The sequence below is a fragment of the Aphelocoma coerulescens genome, chromosome 1, assembly GCF_041296385.1.
Source record: "Aphelocoma coerulescens isolate FSJ_1873_10779 chromosome 1, UR_Acoe_1.0, whole genome shotgun sequence".
Classification (NCBI taxonomy): Eukaryota; Metazoa; Chordata; class Aves; order Passeriformes; family Corvidae; genus Aphelocoma; species Aphelocoma coerulescens.
Window position 1 is genome coordinate 118228891 of NC_091013.1, and position 18069 is coordinate 118246959.

The 18069-nt window shown below is 45.6% G+C and overlaps 1 long non-coding RNA gene across 1 annotated transcript; it reads left to right on the forward strand.

Annotated features, from left to right (window-relative positions):
- Positions 1-15058: 15058 nt before the first annotated feature.
- LOC138120012 (uncharacterized) lies at positions 15059-16956 on the forward strand. Its single transcript, XR_011155701.1, has 3 exons — positions 15059-15136; positions 16670-16740; positions 16888-16956. It is a non-coding gene; the product is annotated as an uncharacterized lncRNA (long non-coding RNA).
- The last annotated feature ends 1113 nt before the right edge of the window (positions 16957-18069 follow it).

The window sequence follows — 18069 nt, forward strand, 5'->3', positions numbered from 1 at the left end:
GAAGGATATGGACAAGTGATACAGAGGAGGAGGAGAGGGTGGAGCAAAGAAAATCATGTAAACAGAAATGAAAACTTATGTAAGAGCTCAATACTGGGTCACACTAAAGTGTCAGATCTTCTGTCTTAGCTGGTACTCAGTTCTTAAAAAACCAGGTAAACCAGGCATGCTGTGAGTATTTAAAGTGAGGGACAGTTCCCGGCTTTTATTCTTCTCCCTGCACTTTGACTGGGAGGTGAGAGGAGTGGTGTTAACAGGGCTGTGTTTGTGCTACAGTCTGTTCTCAGATGCTTCTGATAAAAGCATTAAAATACACTGTTGAGCTCAAGCACTGCTCTCATACAGTAAAAGCTTTGCCTCAGCTACCTGAAGACCCCGGTGGAGCAGGTGAAGAACCCTGAAGGAACTGTGGGTATGGAGAGGGTGGAAGTTCCTGTTTCAATTTGTCTTGATTTTGCACTGTCCAATTTTATTTGGGAATAAATTTAATTTTTCCCAGGTTGTTTTGCCTTTGATGATAACTGGTTATCTCCCTGTCCTAATCTCAGCCGAAGAACTTTTTCCAAATTATTTTCTCCCCTTTTCATGGGTGAGGAAGGGCACAGTGACAGAGTGGCTCAGAGCAAGGCACAGAGTCTGGAAGGACTGTTCGAAGCTCTTCCTGGGGTGGTGTACAAATGCAGAATTATAAAACAGGGAGTCCTAGTTCGAGCCAGGACAGGCTTAATTTTTTCAGTAGCCATGAGGGGTCATGGCCAGGACCTGGAGTTTATTCTATACCACCCCAAATCATTCCTGGGAACAGGGCAAGAGGTCCTTGGGAAGGACCCAAAGGGCATTACTGGGGTTTTGGGAGAGCAGCCATGGCGACAGAGGGAGTTTAAAGAGCTAAATCCCAAGGCATTATCAGGTGGTAACATTATACTCTTTCACAGCTGACTTGGAAGTTTAGAAAGTACCTCTCGCTGAAAGCCAGCAGGATAGAATTTTTAAAATATTTTGATGCCTTTCTTGCATGATTTTAATGACAAGTAAGCTACTATACACACAAAATTTATTAAAATGTGAACTAAGCTTCTGAAAATTGTTTCCTTTCATTCAGACACATTAGTCTTTCTATGTTTGTTTAAAGAAGCTTCTTCCTACTTCCCTTAAGAGGTATTTACTATCACCAAAAGAGCAAATTGTGTCTTGATGTGCAGGTGTGTTCCTTTAGAGGCACTGCTGTTATGGGATGAACACCATTAAGTTCAAGGGTAATAATAATAGGATGAGGCAAAGAGTGCGGAAAACTGGCAGAAAATTGAATATACCAGGCCCCACAATGGCATGCAAACAAGAGAAACAGAGAAATCCTGCATTGTTCTTTATCTTTTCTGGCCTTGCTTGCTTTCCCAAGTTGCAAGGTCTCTAGATAGCTAATTGTTGATCAAGGTCTTCCCCTTCCCCAGGAAAGAATGGAGCTGTGCAGCCCTTGGGTCACATCACTTCTCTGTTTGCCTCTTATTGTTCCACCCTCCCCACCCTTGAATCTGTGAGGGCTGGGAACTCCTCTTTGTGGCTGCGATAAAAACCCTCGGGAGTGAGATAATATGCTCAATTCAAAAGGAAAACCACCATAATAAACCCTCCCCCCCCAAAAAACCCCAAAAAACCAACAAAACCCCCCCAAACCTGTTGAATTTCATGCATGATCAGATAAAGAATGTTTAGATGCAACATCAAAACCTTGATGTTAACCAATTTCAGGCAGTTTCTTTGCTAAGAATTGCATTTGGAGAAAGCAGAGGGTGAGGTGCGTTACAAGACATCCAGAAGATTAAAAAATTCTTGGAAAAAGCAAGCAAACAATAGATGGGAGAAAAAATACCACTGATGCCTGATTAAAATCAGCAATTCTAAGGTGTAATTAAGGCCTGAATTAGATTAGCAATTATAAGGTATAACATAACAACCTAATGTAACATAATAAAAAATATTAACAAACACTATTTACCTGTACTGCATACAATTCAGTTAATTTATTTTGCATCTATTAAAAAAAAAAAGAAAAATTGTTCTAACTCTGGTGGCTTTGGAGGTGAGGCGTTAAAACACTTCCAAACCATGCTTTGTGCATGAAAATGGTAATTCCAGTCCTGTCCTAAACAGTGGGATTGAAAACCATCTCAGAAAATCTGTTTTTGTGATATTGCCAGGCCCTCTTTGCAGACCAACAAGATGTTTATATGCTGGAGTTAGGAAAAGATTCAGACAAGAGCCCATTTTCTGTTATTTGTTCTAACAGAAGTGATATGTTTTGCCATTTGCCAGTTGCTGAAATGCTTTGTATGAAGATCAAAAAAGAAACGTTTCCTTTGTGTGAGGGGCAAATCTTTCTGTGTGATTATTTGGGGCTTTTTTTTTTAATGTAAAATGATACTTGTTTAAAAATGAAATTTCTAGAACTCTCTTCTGAATGAACCAATATCCGTTGTATTTTTTTTAAGTTTCTATAATGAAAGACAAGCCAGGCTGTCATGTTGGCTTGTGTTTGCCCTCTGTTTATAAACAGTGTTGAGGATCATCCATCATCTGCCCTGGACTTCAAAATGATGACATCTGGACTTCATCCTCACAATGCTGTAGCACTGACATTTCAAACAAACTCAGAAAATGCTAAAAAAAAGAGCACTACTTGCAACCATCCCACAAGCATAATATCTGTGTGCAGACAAAAGGCTAAAATACTCATTTTGCTGGAAATAATTGAAGTTTTGGGGTTTTTTTTGTCTTGGTTGGGATTTTTTTTCCCCTCTTCCCTTTTCCTGGCTTTAACTTATTGAACTTCTTAGTTAAGGCAGCCTGAAGGCACGAAATTACAGATGGTGCTCACTCGTCCTAAAATTGAAAAGTTCCTCTTTCCAAAGGTAATTGTTTCCAGTTGATACTTGCCACTTGAAGAGGATAAGTCAATCATTTCTAGAATGAAAATAGCTCTTATATTCCTGAGAAGGGAAACTCCCTGAAAAGATCGCTGTCCTCAGAAAAGGGATTGTGTTTCCTTTTCTCCACATATGATCCAACTTTTAAGTGTCAAATCCACACACAGAAACTTTGGCAGAAACAAGTAAAAGTAGCAAGAGTTTCTTGTTATTTATAGTCTATAAATGAAAAATTATTATGGGAAAAGCAGATTATATATTTGAAAATACTTAATATTTCAAAACTTTCTTACAAAGGTCGGTCTTACAGATCTAGAGCCTGGAGCCTTTTTGAAATGTGGAGCATTTTGAACAGCAGATCGTGGAGTAACTGCAAGAATATGTAAAGAGAATATACCATTTACAGCACATTTAAAGTGTGCTTGGTTTTTTTCTAACCCACATTGAAAAAAAAGTCCTGGGTAATGACATCTATTTAAATAAACGTTTTACAGTCAGAAATATAAGTTAGGCTCTTTCTATAACTTTTGATAAACTTCTTAAGGTACGCTGGCTAATTAGGATGTTCTAGTTATTTAGCAGCTCCAGACCTCGGGTAGGAATCTCTGGTTTTTATCTTTACTGCTCAGCACAGATGTGAGTCCAGACCTTAGAGGGAAATGAACTGTGCCTTTTCTCACTGGGTTGCATAAATACATGCAGATTGTAAAGGCCTGCTGAGTTTTAGGAGTCCTGCATTTATTTCAGCTCTAGAGTATCTCCTTTAGGGTTAAAAATTCCTTTTCCTCTGAACAATCCCCTTTTCAGTTTCCTCTTCTCATTGCCTTTTTCTCCCAACCTCTTCTCTCTGACCTTTATCCCAGGCTTCCAGCTCCTTGTCCCTGTTTGCCCTCTTGTAAACAAACAAAAAACCAAACAATTGACAGCTTCTATTTGTGTCTTTCAAACACAAATTTGACAGCTTTTATTTGTGTCTTTGAGCTATTTCTGAGCTATTTCTCTCTTCTGACAAGCAGAAAAGCAATGAATGCATATTTGCAAGTGATATAAGCAGCTCTGCATGCAAGCTCTCAGAAAAGTTTCTGTGACTGAGATCTGAACATCAAGACCTCAATCTGGTGCTTAATTTGAATCATCCCAGTGAGCTGGACTCAATCAATAGCTGCCTTTTCTTTCTTCAGGAACAAACACACGGCAGGTTATTCCTGTTCCTGTCAAAACAAGGCTATTTCCTACTGTCTGTTTGCACCTTGATTTACTTTTGCTGAATCTGATAAGGGTTGCATTTTAGGACATGAAACTAGCAGCAGTTACCTAAAATTTGTGTTCTCTCCGGGAAACCAGGAGCTTTTATATCCCATTTATGACTCATCAACGGGAGCAAGGAGGAATGAGTTATGATATGAGTCTGGTCGAAAGTACAGTTTTGTAAAATGATTATAAAATATTCAAGGGAAGGCATAAGAGCTATCTTTCTAGTAAAAGGGAGGGGAAATGAGGGAAAAATAAAAGGAATTGCAGGGCCTGCTCCAGTAATATGGGAGAGAAGGCAACCTCACAAAACCTCCAGGTCCATGGAACAGGCTGGGGCTCCCAGGGCATTACAGGATCTGTCTCAATGCTTGGCTTAATAAAACTCAATTGACAAACGCCTTGTACTCTTCAGAACTCCTGTATTGGAATTGAAGAAGGGTTTGCATGCTGGAAATCTTGTCTGAGAAGTTGTTATGTCCTGCAAATCTTTGTCCTCAGAAAAAAATACTGCATGCATGTTGTTTGTTTTGGTTGGGTTTTTTTCACTTTCAGGATTGATTCACACAAGTAAAAAACTGGTTTCTGTTTTAACAGAACTCTAAGGGATATAAAACCACTTGTAAATCCCTCCACTTTCTGAAAAAGGAGCTAAGGGCTAACAAAGTTAAAAAGGCCACTTTAAAAAGAAAATAAAAGATAAAGCACAGCATGTGCCTAAGTATTTTGCTGACTGTGATGAAATTAGGCATATTCTTAAGTGAAACAGGGCCAAAACATCCTCGTTCTCCCTGCTGGAAGGTTCCTGGGGGATGGGGGTGCCAAGGGAAGGCTTTTAAACAAAGCTGTGTTAAGTGAGTAATTCCAGTTTCCAGGCAGAGTCTGTTTATGAGAGAGGGAGCCTGGCCCATGATGAACACACTGCAGAGGAACTCTTCGGAATTATTTCGTGCTTCCATTGCAAACTTTGTGAAGAACATCAGTTAAACCCATGAGTATTTAGAAATTACACGTAGCTGTCATTGTGTATCTTCACCATACAATTTAAAGGGTTCTCTTAATTAAGGTTTCTTGATGCTGAAACTAAAAGCATAATGTTTAACAAAACTTAAGTTCAAAGCTGAAGACAAAAACCTGAGAGTTTTACCTTTTGTGCCTCCAGTTCTCCTCTCCATCCCACCCCAGGGAGGAAGAAGTGGTTTTAGTGGGATTACTAAATTGGAGAATACCATTCCCAAACCATTCTCAATGGAGAATATCATTCCCAACCTGAATTTTTGCTTTTTCTGTCTAAAACTTAAAGACAGAGTAAGCAGGACTCCATTACCTGAGGAGGTTCTGTTTGTTCTTTGTGGAAATTGGTGGTTTCAAAAGAATACAGGTAGAATACAGGTACGTACCTACTGGTAGGCAGTGGGATTAATCAAAATACAGAAAATTTGCCCACGACTCCCGGAATATTTGCAAAGAGATTGAAAATCAGTTTCAAATAATGCAGTGTAAAAGGTGTTATAATGAGCACCTTGGCACTCAGCACCTATGGAAGGCAGACCTTGCTCACCACGGTTTTTTCTCCCAAATTTGCATATGAAAAAGAGTGCTTGGAGAGAAGCAAAACAGCAATTATACCTTCCTTTTTCTTTTTAAGTTCCAAGATGCCTCCAGAAACTGATCATTTTGCAAGACACAAAAAAAAAGACACAAAAAAAGGACACAAAAAGCTAAACTTTTTAAAAACATAGATCTATTTAGTCATTGTTCTTATGCTGAGAAAGAGAAAATTAATGATAAAACTGGCACTAGAAATCAGTCTGGTCTCTTGAAAAAGCAGCCCAGTTCAAGGCAGTGAGGGTGGTTAGTGGAGAGGAAAGAAGGTGACCTCACTAATAAAACAAAGCCTGGAGTGTCTTTACAGAAGGATGGATTATGTTGACAATCAAGTGAAGGATGCACTTGAAAGGCAAAGGTGCCGCTGGGATATTTGACCGTGGTACTCAGAGACAAAGCTTGATTAAAAAATGGAGAGAACAGTCAATCCTCCATAAATGCAGAATTGTGTCCTGCTGCTCCCCACACAATGGCTCCTTTATGGGCTGCCTCCTGCTCTCTGTGCTAAGCTCCAGCTCTGACAGGACAGGTATGACTTGGACCCTTGAAGATTTTAAATGTTGGGTTGTTGGTTTTTTTTTTAAACACACTTCAGATCTCCTGAGCAACACAAAGGCTTTGCTTGTTCTGAACCCAGGATTTTAAAATTCCCCTCAAGTATAAAGAGGAAAAATTAGTACTTTACTACCTGAAATACAAATAAAGCATCCTTTGACTACAATTATTGAACCCTGGCAAAATATTATTTTAAGCTGGGTAATCTGACGCTGTTTCCATGCTAAACAGCACTCAAGCCCTATGATAGTAATGTGGAAACTCACTGGCTGAAGCAGGGGGTGTGTGAGGGGGAATTACTGCTCATGATAAAAGCAAAGGAATGCAGTCAAGCAGCAAGAAAGGAAAACATTAAATTAATGCGTTTCCCTTGTTGTTTTAACAAAGCCTGTTTATTATGGAAGAAGAAAGGTCTTCAGATTAGGAAAGCTCACTTCAGGATTAGGAAAAGGCCTCCCTCACATCCACCAGCTTTTCCCAGAATATATTGTTATATTTTGCCTGAATTCTTCTACTGTTAAAGAACTGCTGTCCTAAGTGAAAAAATATTACAATATTTCAATTTCCAACATACAGAAGTTGTATTGTTTCTGTGAAATCATTGCTTTGGTCTTTGCCAGACGCTTGAGTTGTCTGAACACCTGATGCTTGTCCTTGCAGTATCTCTCCCTGCAGAGATCTGGCAGAGGTCCCTCATGAGCTGAAGCCACCAGAGTTCCACACTAATGCAAGAGGAGCATCTTTGCCTTTTGGAGTGGGAGCTCTGCTCGCTGTGCATCCAATGAAAATTGCCCTTTCCATGCATTTTGTTGAGTCAGCTCGAAGCACAAAGCACTTGTTAGTTTTCCCATCCAATGTTGGACCTCACTCAACAAATAATGAATCATGGGTGTGTTGTGCTTCTATCCTTTTTCACCTTTACCACTTGCTAATTTTGGAACTTGAAGTTTATAATTACAGCACTGAGCCAGGGCTCTTGGCTGGGGAAATGAGAATGTTTTAAAAGGAAGCTTAATAGCAGCATCTTGGTTGAATACACCATGAACAGTGGAGTCTGACCTACATTAAAAGCTTAGAGAACTTTTCATGCTGCAAATGAACAGAGGGCCCTAACACTGAGGGAAAAGCACATGTTAATTTCTCTCTAAACCAGTAGGACCCACAGAAATAGAAATGGAAGGGGGTTTCTGGGACCTCTCACTGCTTGTTTCAGGATGTTATGTGGCAGTGCACTTTGTCAGAGTTTGAGTCAGTGCCTGCTGCAGTGACCTTCTGTAAACTGGAATAAGCAGACAGTTTGATTTGTCCTAAAACATCTCCTGAATGCCAGGAAATTAAAGGCCACTTCTACATTGTATGTTTAATTAGTTGCTAAGTAATATAGGCAAAAGAACAGCTGATTAAGTTATTTGCAAGATTTTTCTGATGCTGCAGCAGAGAGTTCTTTCTTTTGAGCAGAAGACATCCTTGGCACCGTGGTTCAGAGTCTGCATCTGTTACACTCTTGTCATGAAGAAGAAAAGATTTTGATCGGGGGAAGACAATTCGAGAATAATTTCCTTTCCTGAGGCTGCACCTACAATCAAAGGAGGGTATCAACTATTGCAAACCCCCGAGCATGGAAACAGAGCAGTTCTTGGTGAGTGGACTAGGATGGGAGAAATTCCTCGAGGTACATCCATAAAAGCTTCAAGGACATAAAGTCTGGAGCGAGAAGGTGTAGTGGTTTGCTTGCTAACCTATGACAGAAGGGCATACAGAGAAGCTCACTCCCAAGGATAAATCCCACCTGTGCAGAGGCTGGAAGGGAGCATCAGAGAGACCTGCTGCAGTGTGTGTTAAACCTCTCCTGTTAAACCAGGCTCTGCTGCACTGCTTTGGCAAGTCACATATTCCATTGCAGGACTGACTTCTCTGCCAACATTGCCACGAGCAAGACTTGGGAACACACAGAGCCCACTGCAGGACACAGTGGCCATGAACAGCCTGAAGGCTCAGTCAGAGAAGGACTGGATTGGAGACTCTCACCTCAGAGTGGCCAGGCCACAAGCTTTATACCTTTAATATGTTCAAGGGATTCGACAGCTTAACAGCCCATGGGAGCAGAACTCATGGGGAATTTTACCCCAGAGCAAGTCAGTGATCAGGGTTCTTCTCTCTTTTTCTTGGGATATTAAATATTCTCTAAGAGTAACAATCTATTTGGTGATTTTCCACTGACTGATACTTAGCTCTAGGAAAGGACAAGCTCATTTTCCCAAAATTGCCTCTGGATTAGGATGTTGCATACCCCATTGCTAGGGACATGGCCTACTGCAGAAAACATTACAATTTCATTGTACTGGTGAATACAGTATCATTTGTGAAATAAAATTGCCTTATTAGGATATTTAGCCTTCTTGGATCTTTAGAGAATCACTAAACAAAGTAATTCCCTCTTACCTCAGTGAAAAGGAATTAATGAAAGAGCAAAGTTATCAGAAAGGTCTGAAAGCAAATGATTGTGAGGTATCCTAATGTCAGCAGATAGAGTTCAAAAACATTTACATTTGTCATCTTTGATATATCCTTTCTTTATTCCATCTACTTTGCTTATGTGATCCATGGCATCCCCTTCAATTTCTCCTTACCTTCCTCACATGTGCTTATTCCTCCCAAGCACAAAGGGAAATGGATGTTTCTGGCTATTTAATAAGCAGAAAAACAAAACTCCGTGTTCAAGTAAAATAATAATATTTTGGTGCTTCATCTAAAAGGGCTGAAAACAAAAGCCCAAAAAAATCCCCTAGATATTTTCGGTCTTAAAACTACTTGTCAGTCTATTGCACGTGATACTTCTTGGGGTCTCTTTTCTTTTTTTTTTCTCTTAAAGAGTAGGTAATTTGTCAAACAAAATGCAAAAAACTCTGAAACCTAAAAGAACATTTCCTTTTGAAATTCTTATGTAATAAATTTTATATTTTTTAATGGAATTCTTCCTTCAAAAAATATTGGCCATAATTGGGTTTAAAATGCTTCTCAGTATAACTTGAATTCACGAAAATATGAATTTTTCAGTGAATTTACTGTCCATAGAAAATTTGTGGCCATGCCTACGTACAAACAAAGAGTAACAGTATACTGTTACTTCTATTGATGTTGTATGTCTTGGCTCAAAATTTACACTGTATTGTTAAATAATTCCTCCATATGTTCTGATTTCAATAAATGCCCCTAGTGCTTCTGATGAACAGTGCATTGTCTGCAATAAACTTTGAAATTTGAAGGCTTTGGATTTAATAGGGACATTCAAATTATTTCAATGTTAGATTTATCTATATATATCATGGAAATGCCTTCCATCTCTTGCAGTTTCTAATCTAAAGGCTATAAAATAGCAAAGTAGATAATCTTTAAAGATCTCTGCCCTATTGAATAGGAGAAATAGTTCCAGCCTGCCTGCTCTCTTAAGGCTTTGTTTCATAGCAGATTTCAGGCTCAGCTCAAATTTGCCCTTGACAACATAAATGCTGTTCACCGTTTGGTTGTACACCTAGGTTTTATTTCTCTGAGTTCTGGTGGGGCAGCTCATTGTTTCAGAGGAATTAAAAAAGCACCTGAACACATCTCGGTTGTGCAATTCTTCTGGTTGTCAAGGAAACCACCCCAGGATTCCTGGCAACAGATTTCAGCTCAATCGGTAATGGAAACACCACAGGTATCAGACAGTCACTCACCTCCCACCAGGTGCTATTTTGGGAACAAGTCAGTGGATCACATTCTCCTCTTCCAGCAGCTCTGAAGCCGTGTGAGGGTTTGCAGTGTGCCTTTGTCTCCACGGGGCTCGGCTCTCTGGCAGTTTCTCTGGCAGAGAGCCATCCTAGAGATGAGGCTGTTAAACAGTGCTCTCGAGGTACAAACAAGCCTTCAGAGCACTATGGTAAACCTGTCTCTAACTTTCCTGAAGTCTGGAGTGAAGGTTAAAAATTACCAGGGGGATGATGGTGGTAGCCTTTGCTTCAGATGGACACTCTCTCTTCTGTACCAACACTGTACAAAAGTGTTCACATTTACAGCCTTAAAAAAAAAGAAAAAAATTTGCACATCTGTAATGGATACCTATTTAGTTATTAGATGTCCTGAAGATGTTGACTGAGATCTCCAGTCCTGGCAATGGTTATGGATATGGGGTCACCTGTGAGTGCTACAGGCAGTCACCCAGACTCAGAGTGCTACCAGCCTGTTCCCAAACTCAGTTTGTCCAGAGAGCATCCAGAAGGGTAAAGTGCTTTATTTTCATGAAGGGGAAAGTAAAGCTTTGGGTGTGATTGGGGATGTTCATAGGAAATGACAGAGCAAGCTGGAAGAAGATTACTTGAATGCTAAGGGGAGAAAATACGACAGGATAATGGGGAAGACAGATGGTAGGAGAAGTAAAACTGTGATGCACAGCTGAAATGGATATGTAAAACAGGGATTGGAAACCTGTGGGGTGGGAATGGAAGAACTGTAAGAAATGTCACACTGGGGAGAAATGGTTCTGGACAATTGAAAAACCAAGAACAGGGAATTTATGGTAAAAAAATCGATGGGTCTGCACCATCAAAGGACTGCATGGTGTTTCAGTTTGTGAGGGGGAAAGCTGAGGTAACTCAGAGGGGAGAGAAAGAACTTCATAGGGAAGGAACCCTGGAATTCTCTGGAGTCACCTGGAGGACATGGAACGAACATTTTGGGGGTAAAGTTGAGGACTTTTATTCCCAATGGACTGTGGGAACAAAAGCTGTGGTAATCTCTGGAGGACACAGAGCAGACATTTTTGGCGGGAAAATCTGAGGTGATGTCTAGGGGAGAAAAATTAGTTTTGGGGGAAAAGTCCGAGGTAATTTGTGGAGGACAGGCAGAGGAAATTTTGTGATAAAACCTGAGGTAATTTTTAGGGACCAGAAGGAACATTTTTGGGGTAAAATCCCAGGTGATCTGCAGGGGACTGAATGAATATTTTGGAGGCAACATCTGAGGTAATCTTCATGGGTCAAATAGGGAACATATGTGAGGGAAAATCTGAAGGGAATGGGAAGGGGACAAAAAAAGACATTTTGAAGGTAAAATCCAGGTAATCAGTAGGTGGCACTTTGAGGCTTAAATCAGAGGTAATGTACAGGTGCAGATGGGGATGTGATGAAGGGAAAATATGAGGTAAACTCTATGGAATACAACATTTTGGAAGGAAAATCTGACGTAATTTGTAGGGACCAGAATGAACACTGATGGAGACGGTGCTCCAAGTGATCCTGAAAGGATGTGAGGTCAGTGACACTCATCATCCCTCAGTGACCCTCACAGGTCACTGAAGGAACACCGATTCCCCGTGTGCTGCTGAGGGGCCATGATCGTCCCTGAGGGCAGGTAGATGCCAGTTGTGGTCCTGTGAGAGGGACATGAGGGTCATTTGAGGGGAGCAGGTGCCCCGTGTTCCTCTGGGGGGACATGAGGGTCACTGAAGGCGTGGCAAATTCCCTGTGTGTCGCTGAGAGGGCATGAGGGTCACTGAACGGATGGTGGGTGCCCTGCATGTTGCTGAAGGGACGTGAAGGTCACTTGAGGGGCCGGGGGCAGGGTGCCCCGAGTGTCGCTGAGGAACCACGAGGGCCTCTGAGAGGCAGACGGGTACCTGCATGTAACTGAGGCGGTGGCAGCTGCCCTGCGTGGCACTGAGGGGACACGACGATCACTGCGGGGGACGCGGGTTTGCCGTGTGTCCCTGAGGGCACGCGAGGGTCGCTGAGGGGGATGCGGGCGCGCCCTGAGGGACACGGGAGGCTCGGGCGGGTTCCCGCCGCGCGGCCCCCGCCCCCTGATGGCCGCCGCAGGGGGGCGCTTCCCGCCCCGCCGCTCCCCTCAGCCGCGTCGGCGGGAACTCAAAGCAGCGGCGTCCGCCCCTCTCGGCGAGGCGCCGGGCGCGCTTCTCTAAGCGCTCTGGGAGTCGTCCTAGGGCAGCCCCCGGACTGGGACACGGAGGAGAAGCAGACGGTGGCCGTCACAGGACTGCGCGGTGTTTCGGTCTGTGAGGGGAAAAGCTGAGTTACTCAGAGGGGACAGCAAGACCTTTAGAGGGGAGGAATGCTGGAATTCCCTGGCGTCATCTGTGGGGCACGGAATGAACGTTTTGGGATAAAATTGAACCGTGTGAGAACAAAAACTGCGGTAATCTCTAGAGGACACGTAGTGGATATTTTTGGCGGGAAAATCTGAGGTGATGTCTAGGGGAGAAAAATTGTTTTTGGGGAAAAGTCCGAGGTAATTTGTGGAGGACAGGCAGAGAAAAATTTGTGATAAAACCTGAGGTAATTTTTAAGGGCCAGAAGGAACATTTTTGGGGTAAAATCCCAGGTGATCTGCAGGGGACTGAATATTTTGGAGGAAAAATCTGAGGTATTCTGCATGGGACAAATAGGGAACATTTGTGAGGGAAAATCTGAAGGAAATTAGAAGGGGACAAAAAAGGTATTTTGAAGGTAAAATCTGAGGTAATCAGTAGGTGGCACTTTAAGGCTTAAATCAGAGGTAATGTACAGGTGCAGATGGGGATGTGATGAAGGGAAAATATGAGGTAAACTCTATGGAATACAACATTTTGGAAGGAAAATCTGACGCAATTTGTAGGGACCAGAATGAACACTGATGGAGACGGTGCTCCAAGTGATCCTGAAAGGATGTGAGGTCAGTGACACTCATCATCCCTCAGTGACCCTCACAGGTCACTGAAGGAACACCGATTCCCCGTGTGCTGCTGAGGGGCCATGATCGTCCCTGAGGGCAGGTAGATGCCAGTTGTGGTCCTGTGAGAGGGACATGAGGGTCATTTGAGGGGAGCAGGTGCCCCGTGTTCCTCTGGGGGGACATGAGGGTCACTGAAGGCGTGGCAAATGCCCTGTGTGTCGCTGAGAGGGCATGAGGGTCACTGAACGGATGGTGGGTGCCCTGCATGTTGCTGAAGGGACGTGAAGGTCACTTGAGGGGCCGGGGGCAGGTGCTCCGAGTGTCGCTGAGGAACCACGAGGGCCTCTGAGAGGCAGACGGGTACCTGCATGTAACTGAGGCGGTGGCAGCTGCCCTGCGTGGCACTGAGGGGACACGGGTTTGCCGTGTGTCCCTGAGGGCACGCGAGGGTCGCTGAGGGGGATGCGGGCGCGCCCTGAGGGACACGGGAGGCTCGGGCGGGTTCCCGCCGCGCGGCCCCCGCCCCCTGATGGCCGCCGCAGGGGGGCGCTTCCCGCCCCGCCGCTCCCCTCAGCCGCGTCGGCGGGAACTCAAAGCAGCGGCGTCCGCCCCTCTCGGCGAGGCGCCGGGCGCGCTTCTCTAAGCGCTCTGGGAGTCGTCCTAGGGCAGCCCCCGGACTGGGACACGGAGGAGAAGCAGACGGTGGCTGTCACAGGACTGCGCGGTGTTTCGGTCTGTGAGGGGAAAAGCTGAGTTACTCAGAGGGGACAGCAAGACCTTTAGAGGGGAGGAATGCTGGAATTCCCTGGCGTCATCTGTGGGGCACGGAATGAACGTTTTGGGATAAAATTGAACCGTGTGAGAACAAAAACTGCGGTAATCTCTAGAGGACACGTAGTGGATATTTTTGGCGGGAAAATCTGAGGTGATGTCTAGGGGAGAAAAATTGTTTTTGGGGAAAAGTCCGAGGTAATTTGTGGAGGACAGGCAGAGAAAAATTTGTGATAAAACCTGAGGTAATTTTTAAGGGCCAGAAGGAACATTTTTGGGGTAAAATCCCAGGTGATCTGCAGGGGACTGAATATTTTGGAGGAAAAATCTGAGGTATTCTGCATGGGACAAATAGGGAACATTTGTGAGGGAAAATCTGAAGGAAATTAGAAGGGGACAAAAAAGGTATTTTGAAGGTAAAATCTGAGGTAATCAGTAGGTGGCACTTTAAGGCTTAAATCAGAGGTAATGTACAGGTGCAGATGGGGATGTGATGAAGGGAAAATATGAGGTAAACTCTATGGAATACAACATTTTGGAAGGAAAATCTGACGCAATTTGTAGGGACCAGAATGAACACTGATGGAGAGGGTGCTCCAAGTGATCCTGAGAGGATGTGAGGTCAGTGACACTCATCGTCCCTCAGTGACCCTCACAGGTCACTGAAGGAACACCGATTCCCCGTGTGCTGCTGAGGGGCCCTGAGCGTCCCTGAGGGCAGGTAGATGCCAGTTGTGGTCCTGTGAGAGGGACATGAGGGTCATTTGAGGGGAGCAGGTGCCCCGTGTTCCTCTGGGGGGACATGAGGGTCACTGAACGGATGGTGGGTGCCCTGCATGTTGCTGAAGGGACGTGAAGGTCATATGAGGGGCCGGGGGCAGGGTGCTCCGAGTGTCGCTGAGGAACCACGAGGGCCTCTGAGAGGCAGACGGGTACCTGCATGTAACTGAGGCGGTGGCAGCTGCCCTGCGTGGCACTGAGGGGACACGACGATCACTGCGGGGGACGCGGGTTTGCCGTGTGTCCCTGAGGGCACGCGAGGGTCGCTGAGGGGGATGCGGGCGCGCCCTGAGGGACACGGGAGGCTCGGGCGGGTTCCCGCCGCGCGGCCCCCGCCCCCTGATGGCCGCCGCAGGGGGGCGCTTCCCGCCCCGCCGCTCCCCTCAGCCGCGTCGGCGGGAACTCAAAGCAGCTGCGTCCGCCCCTCTCGGCGAGGCGCCGGGCGCGCTTCTCTAAGCGCTCTGGGAGTCGTCCTAGGGCAGCCCCCGGACTGGGACACGGAGGAGAAGCAGACGGTGGCTGTCACAGGACTGCGCGGTGTTTCGGTCTGTGAGGGGAAAAGCTGAGTTACTCAGAGGGGACAGCAAGAACTTTAGAGGGGAGGAATGCTGGAATTCCCTGGCGTCATCTGTGGGGCACGGAATGAACGTTTTGGGATAAAATTGAACCGTGTGAGAACAAAAACTGCGGTAATCTCTAGAGGACACGTAGTGGACATTTTTGGCGGGAAAATCTGAGGTGATGTCTAGGGGAGAAAAATTGTTTTTGGGGAAAAGTCCGAGGTAATTTGTGGAGGACAGGCAGAGGAAATTTTGTGATAAAACCTGAGGTAATTTTTAGGGACCAGAAGGAACATTTTGGGGGTAAAATCTCAGTTATTCTGCAACTGAATATATGAAGGTAAAATCTGAATTTATCTCTATGCAATAAAACGTTTTGGAAGGAAATTCTGAGGTAATTTGTAGGTGATATTTTGGAGGGAAAATCTGAAGAAGTATGTGGGGACAAAATGGATATTTTGGGTGCAGGATCTGAGATAAGCTGTAGGGGACATTTGGAGGGAAACCTTGAGATAATCTATAGGGGTCAGAACAAACATATTTTGGGATTAAACCTTAGGTGCCCTTTAGGACACAGCTAGGGGATGTTTTGGAGGGAAAATCTGAGGTAGTCTATAGGGGGGTCAGGAGTCACTTTTTTTTGCAGAAAACCTGAGGCAATTTAAATCAAACAAATTAGCATTTTTTTCATGGGTGATTTTGGGGTAATTTGGAGGAAAAATGAGCAGTTTTGCAGGAGAGTCTGTTGTAACATAGAAGTCAGAGGAAGCATGTTTGACAGAAAATCTGGGATAACTTAGAAGGGATGTAGGTAACATTTTTAGCTGAAAACCTGGGATAATTTAGAAGGGTACTCTTGTGGGCAGAGTGGGAGCTGCAGACAAAAGCTGTTAGAAAAGCCCTCCTGTTGCGTCAGGAGATGGAAAAAGAACCCCCTGGCTTTCTAAACTCCTCAGAGAGAAACCTGTGTGGCTGATCCAGTCTTAGCCCCAGACTTTGTCAACAGTTTATGCCTAAAAGAATTCATAGATGTAACAGAACCTTTATATAATTTTGTCAGTCAGAATAAAGGATTGTAAACCAAATATGTTCATACAAATTTATATGATTTATTATCATAACAACCAGACAAATATATCTTAATCAGAATTATTCACTATGTATTATAGGAGCTATAAAAACTAGTGTAGTATAGTGCACTATTTTGAAGCACCACTGAAGGGACTATATAAAAGCTAAAAAAAGCAAATTATTCAATATAGGTTGATGACACTTACCCATACCAAAAACGGTGGCAAATCTCGTTTGCTTATCCTTTAGAAGAAACTGAGGAGTGTCCACACGCAGGGAGGAATCTTCACATACACCATTCCAAGAAGGAATATGTCGGAAGACCTCCTGTTAAAATTTAGAACTGCGTGGTTCGAGGCTCACCCTCTGAGGCTGTTGGGCAATGGACATATACAGGCAAAGGAACTGATAATTCCCAGACCTGAGTGTGTTGTTGTCCGTTGGCAGAAGCTCTGGGACAACAAGGCAAGAGCGAGCAAGTGGAGCAGCAGTTTCGAGCTCGAGAGTGGAACGGTGAGGTAAGAGCACAGATTGTAGATGGAATTGGAGGCTTTTGTGGAGCTGGGGCATCTGTGGGTGGCGGCTTGAGGATCTCCATGTTGGGTGGCAGTTCCCTTCAGGAGCTGGAGCTTCTCAGGCCTGAGTGTGTCGTCGTCCCTTGGCAGAAGGCGAGGGACGACGAGGCAAGAGGGAGCAGGAGCAGCGGCTTCGAGCTCAAGAGTGGAACGGCGAGGCAAGAGCCAGCTTGGAGCTGAAGAGGGGGCACGAGAGGCCCTCTGGGCAAAGGGCCTTCCTGGCATGGCCAGGGCACTTTGTGGGTGCCGCGGCTGGCTTTGCGCTGGGCGACCTCCCTGGGAGCAGGGCTGGTCTTTGCTGCCGTTGGCCTTTTGCCGTTGTGCTCCTTTGGCTGCCCGGAGAGAGGGGCAACCCTGTAAGGAGGGTGAGAGCCCCTGTCTCCGCACCTGAGGGGGGAAACAGAGCTCTCCCGGCCCCCAGCCCGCCCTCTATGCAGGGCAGGGCCTTTTCCCCAGCCCCGGCAGCTGTCTGCCTGCTGCTGGCCCCTGGCCAGCGTGACCCCCCGTACTCGGGGCATGTGTCACGGCCTTCGTCCCTGTGCCACCCCTGGAGCGCCTGGGCGTGTCGAGGCCCCTGTGCCCTCCCCGCAGTGCAGGGGCAGGTCTGACGCTTTCCTCTCCCGCTCAGCGTTGGGGATGGCTCCCCGGCAGGTTGGCTGCACAGAACTTGCTCCCTCTTCTGGGACTGTCTTCCCCTCCCCTCTCTCCCTTTTAGCTGGTGTGAGTGAGCAAGTGTGCTTGTGCTTTGGCCCCCTTTAGACACAGAGCAGCGTAGCTTAGACTTCCCAGGAGGGAAAGAGGAGCTCTGTGCAGCCACAGGGAGGTGCCCGAAAACGCACGGGTGGAGAAAGCGTCCGGCCTCGCCCCTGCTTTCTGAGGACGCAGCGAAGCCGCTTAGCGGTAGTGTGGGCGCCGTGACCCGCCCGTAGCCAGGGCCTGGGTCTCCGCCTATGCTGCGTGGCCGCCAGTCCTGCTGGTGACCTGCCAGCGTGACCCCCTGTACTCGGGGCGTGTGTCACGACCTTGTGGAGCCCTTCGTCCCCCGGAGCAGCCCCAGGTCCCTGTGAGCAGGCCTAGGGAGGCTGCTTTAGCCAGGTGACGGGAACGAGCGCTCCCTGGCCCTTGCGAGGGTGCAGGTTGAAGAAGTGCTGTGCCGCAGGGCGCAGTCGCGCCTTTGGCGCTGCTTTGGGCTGGTGTGGCCTCCCCGCCGCCCTTGTTGAGGAGGCTCCCGGGGCTCCTGCAGAGGCCTGTGTTGCCACACCCCGGCCGGGC